Here is an 8,993-nt window from a genome sequence, read left to right on the forward strand (position 1 = left end):
CTTAGTAATCTCTGTGTTTATGTATGTTGTGAACCGGCCAGACCATCTACCAACAAGGGTAAATGCAAAGCCAAGCTTGTTTAGGTTTTTAGTTTTTCGGTGAGTAATCTGAGATTCGTCACAAGTATGTTCGCTATTATGTTTTCAAAGTGTGAGTGGTTAAGAAATTGCTTAAAGTATGTTATATGTTATGATTTTCAAGAATTTTGTTTTCAAAAGTAAGTTTTCTGTAAAACCATGTTTTTAACTCTGATAATTTATTTTCAAGGTTATGTTTTCAACTTGTAAAAATACGCTTTATGCAAGCTCCTTTGCTTGCCTAGCTCCCTATGCGAGCTTTCTGTTATATGTAAGTTCCTCTATGCGAGCTCTCTGTGATATGTCTCTGTACGTGCTCCTTTGTGAGCCATGTTGGACATATTGGTATACCAAAATATTTTTTAGTTGAGGTCTTTTAGACCTTATCAAATCCTTATATTCACAATCGTTTTGTATAATAGGTGCATGAGAAACATTATCGGTTTTTAAAAGAAAATACGTTAAAACAATTCAGCATTTTTGTTTTAAGAATAGTATTACGATCAAGCATATCACTATTCACAACAAGAAATCCATATATAGCACTATGTTTAGTATAACTGATAGGTGCTAAAAGTAACTTGTTTTAATCTCATTCTTAATGCATTTTTGGGTGATTATTCGATGTTAATGGTGAATTTTATGCTCTTAGTCCTTTAAATTCATGTTTTTATACTTAGGAGAGTATTTGGAAGAAAAAGGAGTGAAAAACGAGCGAAAATTGAAAAATTAGAGCGAGTTACAGGAGCCATATGGGCTGGACCTTTTCACATGGTTGTGTCAGCCACACTGGCTGCCACACAGCCATGCAGTAGGCTATGTCGATTTCATGATTTGCACTTTAAACCCGCGAAAAATGTGATTTTTAGGTTTTTCGGGCATTCTAAGACTATATATGACAAAAATACGAAGATAAGAGTGAACTGCCATAGAATAGTCAAGAAAACAACTCAAAAAACACCATTGAAGTCGATTCTAAAGCATATTTCCATCAAGATTGAAGATTCACTTTTGATTTGTTTGGAGAATATTATGATTTTCTTTGTTTCTTGTGGTTATATTATATTTTGAATGTTTTTATTTGCTAGCATAAACTAAATTTCTAAATACTTAAGGAGATGAACCTTATGATAAATTCTATTGTTTGATTTCTATGTTACGCAATGAAGACTCACATCTTGTTCTCAATTATGTGTGCTTAATTCTTGGTTTAATATTTCTAGACTATTGATCCATGTTTGATGTGCTTAAATCATAGGAAGAATAGACCCTGTTTAAAAGTAGATCTGGCGTAATTGAGTGGAGTTGCATGCAATCCTAAAAATAGGATGACATAAATCTACCAGATTAGAGTCAAATCTAATAGGGGAACCCATAGATCGAGTTAATGCGATAATAGGGGTTTTAATTAGAAAAAAATTTCAATTAATCAACCTAGAGTCAGTTGTTCTTATTCTTGAAGAGAGATATTAGCATAATTTAGGGATTTCTACGGATCAAGATACTAAGTGAAGAAATTGCGCAATTTAGATTCATAATGACAGATGAAATCTAGGTAGATTCTTTCCTGGGTATTGTTTTACTTCTTGGTTGTTAATCGTTTAATTTCATGATTTGTTCTTTATTGCATTTGTATTTAATTAATTTAAATAATTTTAGTTTCAATCAATCGCTCTAATTATTTGGTTAAATAATAAAAATATGGTAATTATTAGTACTTTTAGTCCTTATGGAAACAATATCTTTGCTCACCATAGCTATACTATTAACTAATAAGTGCATCCTTAGTTAGATTTTTAGTTGGTTTAAGATTGCATCAAGTTTTTGGTGCTATTGTTGGGGACTAAAATATTAGGAAAACTTTATTTTTATTAATTTAGCCATTTAAAAAACTTTATTTCTATTAATTTAGCCATTTTAATTTTAATTTTAATTTTTATGTTTTTAACTTAATTTTTACATTCTATTTTTTTTTCATTTGTTTGATTCTGATAGGTTCTTTTGGTTTATGACTAGAGGAAATGTAACAACTCATTTTTGGGTCAAATCAGAACAGTGGTTTCGAGACCATGAATCTGAAGTAGAAATAATTATTTTATTATTTCTTTAAGGTCTACAACATGATAGAATAATTGTGTGAAAATTTCGTTAAGAAATTTTATCGATTGAGTACTTTATTTGACTAGAAGGACTAAATCGAAATATGTGCAAAATTTGAGTTCTATAGGCTAAAGGTAGTAAATTGTTATAAAATTCTAAATTAGAGGTCCTTAAATGACAATTAGACTGTTATAACCTAGAATGGAAAAAATAGACATGGTTAGGTGAAATTTCAAAGTTATGCATTAAAGGTATTTCAGTAATTTGGCTAATAAGGATAAAGTTAACTAAATAAAAGATGTCCATCTTCTCAATTTCATCCCTCCATAGTCGAAATTCACAAAGAGTCTATAGCTAGGGTTTTGGCCACTTTCAAGCTTGATTGTAAGTCCATTCTTGCCCCGTTTTTAATGATTTCTCTGTTTTTGAAGTTGTCTTAACCTAATCTAGCCTTTCTAAGGACTAATTTGAAGAAGGATTAAAGTTTAAAATTTGAAACATGATGAATATGTGTGTATTTTGATGTTTGATGGTAGAAAATGCATGTTTGTTGTTTGTTAAACGACTTTTGTAGAGTGATTTTCGGTAAAAACGTCAAATAGGGACTTATTTGTAAAAGTCCATAAAATGTGTAGAAAAGTGTGAGTAAATGAAAAATGTGGGTTTTTATGAGTACAAACAACAATTAGCTAGGCTTGGATTGTAAAGAAATTGAAAGAAATTCATTTTAGGAGCTTAGGGACTAAATTGTAAAATGTTGAAAAGTTGGGGGCAAAAATGTAAATTTTGTCATAATATGTTTTTGGGCTGAATCAAATAATGTGATGACTAAATAAGTTAAATGTGGTATTATGTATTAAGAAAAATGATGTTCGGGTCTAGATTTGGGGAAAAACAAAGTAACTGACGAATAGATCCTTTTGGCCGTTTTTATAATCGAGGTAAGTTCGTATGTTAAATAAGCTTTACTTTAAATGTATTTTAATTGCTTTAATTTATGCATGAATTGTGAAATCGACCTTATGGACATATTTGATGATGATTTGGCAAGTGAGAAATCCCAATCGAACCTCAGGAATATATTAGGATACAAGTGACATGTCACTAGGGTTTTATGTTATGTGATCCGGGTGTTGGTCCTGTATGTCCTACCGATGACTAAGTATACTGGTATATATTGCGGTTACTTGACAGCTTGTGTGAGCAGTATCGGGTAGCTACATCTTGACTGACAGCGTGTGTGAGCAGACCCGTTAATAGCTCGAAAGCGAGTATATATGTGTTATGAGATAGAGGTAGCAATGGCTACATATGTGGCACCTTGTGTGCAAGATTTCTTGAGTATGTGAATTTATTATTCCAAGTGGTTCATTGGGTATGACAAAGATGAGAATGAGTATGAAACCATTATGAGTGGTACAGGTATAAGTGCAAAACTTATGATTATTAAATTCGCGAAATGATGAACTCAAGGTAAGATGTGATGGAATGAATTATGATCATGAGAATATGGTAAATTGAACTATCTTAAGTTATATTATTTGGATGATAATGTATGGCAAGGTTAGCTTATTTCTTTCATACGAGCTTACTAAGTTATATAGCTTACTCCGTTTTATTTTTCATGCTTTATAGTGTCACCAACCTAGCTCGAGTTGGAGATTATTGGAATTCGCATCACACTATCAAACTATTATTTTAGGTACTGATGATTTTAAACATTTAAGAATATGGCATGTATAGAGACTTGGTCATTTTGTTATTGTGTCATTAAGAATTTAGCCAAATGTATTAGTTTGTAATTGTCAAGGCTTGATGTGGTATTTGGCCATGAACTTGGCCCATTTTGGTTGAATTGGTCATAAGCTTATATTTATATATATATATATGTATGCATGTGCAATTCTCTTGTGTGATGTGATTTATAAATGTTGGGTGAATGGTTGAATGTGATTTAATGGTTTGTTGTCAAATTGTTGAGATAGGCTCATTTGTATGCTATGAAATTTATGGAGAATTATGTGTGATAAAAGTATATGTGTTGGTACTTATGGATGTGACCTTGGTTTGATTTGATTTGGTAGAATATGATGTGGGAAGTATGTTATGTGTGATAATGAAATGATATGTTAACCTTGTTTTTTGGATGTATTGATTGTCTAAGTGTGCTATGAATTATGCCTTGAACTTCTGCATGTGTAAGTGTAAATGTGGGTGATAAATGGCTTTGTAAATAGCCTTTATTTTGTCCACACGGGTAGACACACGGGCGTGTGTCTACACCGTGTGTGACACACGACTTACCCATGGGCATGTGTTCCGGCCGTGTGTCCCCTGCACCTTAATTTTTAAAAATAGAATGCTCAGAATTGAGCACATGGGCGTGTGTCTCAGCCGTGTGACAGACACGGCCTCAAGCACGGGTGTGTGTCCCGACCATGTGAAGTTTGCACCTATTTTATGAAAATTTAATCAACCACACGTCCTAGCACACGGGCGTGTGACTTGGCCGTACGATGTAACACCCCTTACCCAAGACCATCGCCGGAGTCGAGCACGAGGCGTTACCTGACTTAACTTACTAATTCGGGGCATAAAATTTTCTTTTAAAATTAATTTATTTACATTCATTCAATATGTCCCTAAAAAGGGCCTTCGAGACCCTAAAACATGCAATTGAAATGGTTCGGGATCAAACCAAGAACATTAAAAATTTTTCGAACACTTAGACAAATCAAAACAATTTATTTCATTATTCCTTATAAAACTATCCACCTGCATCATAGTCACTAAATAAATCATAACTCGAGTAACAAAACTCAAAATTTAAATTTGTAAACTTTTCCTAAAACTAGAATCATATATCTTCTTACTAATTGTTTTCCAGAATTTTTGGTCTAGCCAATTAGTACAGTTTATTAGTTAAAGTTTCCCCTATTGCACTATTCGACTACCCTGACCTCTCCTCACTACGAATCAAGTTTCCCCCTGTACAGAACTCAAATAACCATGATGTTTGTTTCTCTTGAAATTAGATTCACTAAGGAATCTATAAATATAAACTATAACTCTTAATTCTTTTTGTACAATTTTTACTGAATTTATAAAATCAGAATAGGGGATTCAGAAATCGCTTTGACCCTATCTCACTAAAATTCAAATATCTCTTAATATGCACTTCTTTTCCTTACTCTGTTTCTGTCATATGAAAATAGACTCAATAAGATTTAATTTTATATTTCATTCATCACCTAATTCCATTTCTACTATTCTTGGTAACTTTTCAAGGTCACGTCACTGCTGCTGTTCAATACTATTTTAATGCTAATTTCACTTTTTCATGATTTCTTTGTATTAATTGCCATTTAGGCATACATAACACCGAAACATGTTGTTCGTTAGCCATTTCAATAGCTAATCATTATCAAATATTTACATACCATTCTTTAGCCATATCATAAGGACATACACACAAAATGGCTAAGTCCCTAGACATGCCATAAACTAGAACATTTGTAAACAAAGATACCTATTTGGTAACTTGATAGTCGATAGCGTGAAGTGATCTCCGACGACCTCCAACCCGAGCTTACTTTTAAGTACTCTAAAACATGGGAAAGTGAAATAAGTAAGCTTATAAAGCTTAGTAAGTTCACATGTAAAATAATAAGCATTAGCAATCAATTTAGCTTACTACTATGCTGTCATAATTTGCTTAAATAATGTTTAGTTCTTACTTTCCCATCTTACTCATTGGTAACCTTACCAAAGGCTTAGAATACAAAAGGCACCTTACTTAATAGCTTGCTTACATACCTGCAACATCTCAATTAACACATGAGTACTCTTTCATAATATAGACATATTGCCCATCATGTCATAAAGTGTCACAAGCATAACTTAAAACTCATCACTTGCTTAATACTTGATAACCTCAATTACTTACAATCTCAATATTAAATAAGCCTTAAATGCATACCTGTACTCTTTCTTCATATTCTCACCTTGTCGTTTCTTTGACTTACTCTTTGGATTACTCGAGAACCTTTTTCTTTTTGAACTTACCATTGCCATGTCTTGACATGGTCTTACGTGGTATCCTTGCCTTATGAACTCACCAATGCCATGCCTTGGCATGGTCTTACATGGGACCTTTACCTTATAGTAACCAATCAATACCATGTCTTGACATGGTCTTACATGATTTCTTTGCCTTATAGAACTTATCAATGCCATGCCTTGGCATGGTCTTACATGATATCCTTATCTTATCAAATGCCATGTTCCAAACATGGTCTTACATGGCATCATTGTCTTACCAAATGCCATGTTCCAAACATGGTCTTACATGGTATCCTTGTCTTAGTGCCAATGCCACATCTTGATGTGGTCTTACATGGAGTCCTTAATCAATACCCATGCCATGTCTTGACATGGTCTTACACGGGATCCTTACCTTACCAATGCCATGTCTTGACATGGTCTTATATGGTATCCTTAACCGTCAATTCCTCCTTAAATGCCATGTTATGAACATGGAATTTTTCTTCAATTCTTCCTTAATTACCATGGTACAACCATGGACTTTGAGATATTAATGCCTTTTCAAGTCATAACTGAAACATGCTCAAAGGTTAGTCGCATAACTCAATAATAACAATACTAAGAACAATAATTGCATAATAATAAAATGCTACTCAACTTACATACTTACATTCTTAATCTCATCATATCATCAACTTAACTTATTCTCATAAAACTATGCTAGTCAATACTTTCTTGTTAACATACAAAGCCATAATACAAAATATGGTCTTACGTATGAATTATACAAGTTCTCTTTCCAATATCGAATTATTATCGAACATTAATCATTATATCTGAAACTCAATACTAAATTATTTATGGACAAAATATCAATTTATCATTCAAATATGCATAATTAAATGCTTATTAAACATATGAACTTACCTCGATACCAAAACGATCATTTTACCAACTTTCCCGATTTTCAGTTTTTCTCCCGTTCTAGGTCCAAATCTCACTTTTCGAGATCTAAAACATTATATTTCACTTATTTAATTAATTTAATATTCAAAACATTCCCTAACTCAAACTTTTTCAAAATTACAATTTTGCCCTTAAACTTTACAGAATTACAATTTTGCCCCTAGGCTCGGAAATTAAAATTTATCCATTTTTCTTATGTTTTATGACACTCTGAAGATTTTTCTCTTCTATGGTAACATCAAATTCACACTCTATCATGTACTGATGAACATTAGGTATTTTTACCGATTCTGTCGTTTTACTAGTTTTCACTTAAAATCGCTTAGCAAAAGTTATTTAACATAATTTCACGCTTCATATTCTACCATAAAACATCAAAATAAACACATTTAAACTATGGATATTTTTCCAAATATGAACCCTAGCATGAATTATTGCTAGAATAAGCTAAATCAAGTTATCGGGACTCCAAAAACGTAAAGAACATTAATAACGAGGCTAGAACGGACTTACTATTGACCTTGGAAAGCTTGGAAACCCTAACAATGACTTCCCTCATGCTATATTCGGCCTCCATGAAGAAGATGGACCAATTTTGGCTTTATTTTCCCTTTTGAATTCTTTTAATTACTATATGACCAAAATGCCCTTAAAGGCTTTTCTTTCAAATTTGTCCTATTCTTGCCCATTTTTGTCCAATCTTAAATATAATGGTCTAATTGGTAAATAAGGACCTCCAATTTAAGAACCCATTTCAATTAAATCCCTTTTATTATCTAGAACACACATTTTGCTAATTTTACAATTTAGTCCTAATTATCAAATTAGGTACTTATACATAAAATTTCTTCACGAAATTTTCACAAAATTATTCGATCAATGAATAAACCTTAAAACTTAATCGAAATAATTTTTTTGACCTCAAATTCATGTTTCACAACCTTTATTCTGTTTAGGCCCTATTTCGGGATGTTACATTTCTCCCCCCTTTAGGGATTTTCGTCCCCGAAAATCTTATCTACAAATGGATTCGAAATTGATTTCCAGCAACACTTTCAAATTCTCATTCAGCCTTGGCATACCCAACATTTTACTTCTTAAGCTAAGGCTCTGAACTGGAATACCTACTGATAAGTAACTGACCTTATTTTATCATTAACCTCATACTCTCTGATAAAACGCAACTAACTCTTCTTTTCTTACCAAAATGGAAATTCTCTGCCACCAAGGTACTTTAAAAAAAATACTTGTTTCTCTTTTGAGTGTCAATATTCTTACCTTTCGGTTCTGTATACAATTTTTTATAATCTGTCTCTAATTTCTGTAATTAATTTTCACTTTCCTCTAATCCTTTCTGCTCAATTTAATTCTGTGAATTTCTCTTCCTCAATTCAACTATCAGTACAAAGGTGACTGCAGTAACATTTAGCAATCTCATGGTCAGAACTTACTGTAGCTTTCTTGTGAAGTCGCGGTGCAACCTTGGATTTCCAACCATAATAACTAAAATTTACACTTTGAATGAATTGACAACCTCAAAATAAATAACTCAGATAATCCTTCAGTAGAAAAACTTATTCGTACTGAGAAGAATACACAAACTTTTTCGAGCAATCAACCATAGCTTATTTAACCTTTCGGTGATAATGCTAATTCTGTTGCACAATTCTTCGAAATACCCTCACATTTTTACACAAACATCAATACTAAATGTAATAGCTTCTGAGATACTTGAAAATCAACTTTAACTCTCTAAAAGTTTAGGTATCGGATTCAAATTCTGGTACATAACATTTCACACTCTT

The sequence above is a fragment of the Gossypium hirsutum genome, chromosome A06 (assembly GCF_007990345.1).
Source record: "Gossypium hirsutum isolate 1008001.06 chromosome A06, Gossypium_hirsutum_v2.1, whole genome shotgun sequence".
NCBI lineage: Eukaryota > Viridiplantae > Streptophyta > Magnoliopsida > Malvales > Malvaceae > Gossypium > Gossypium hirsutum.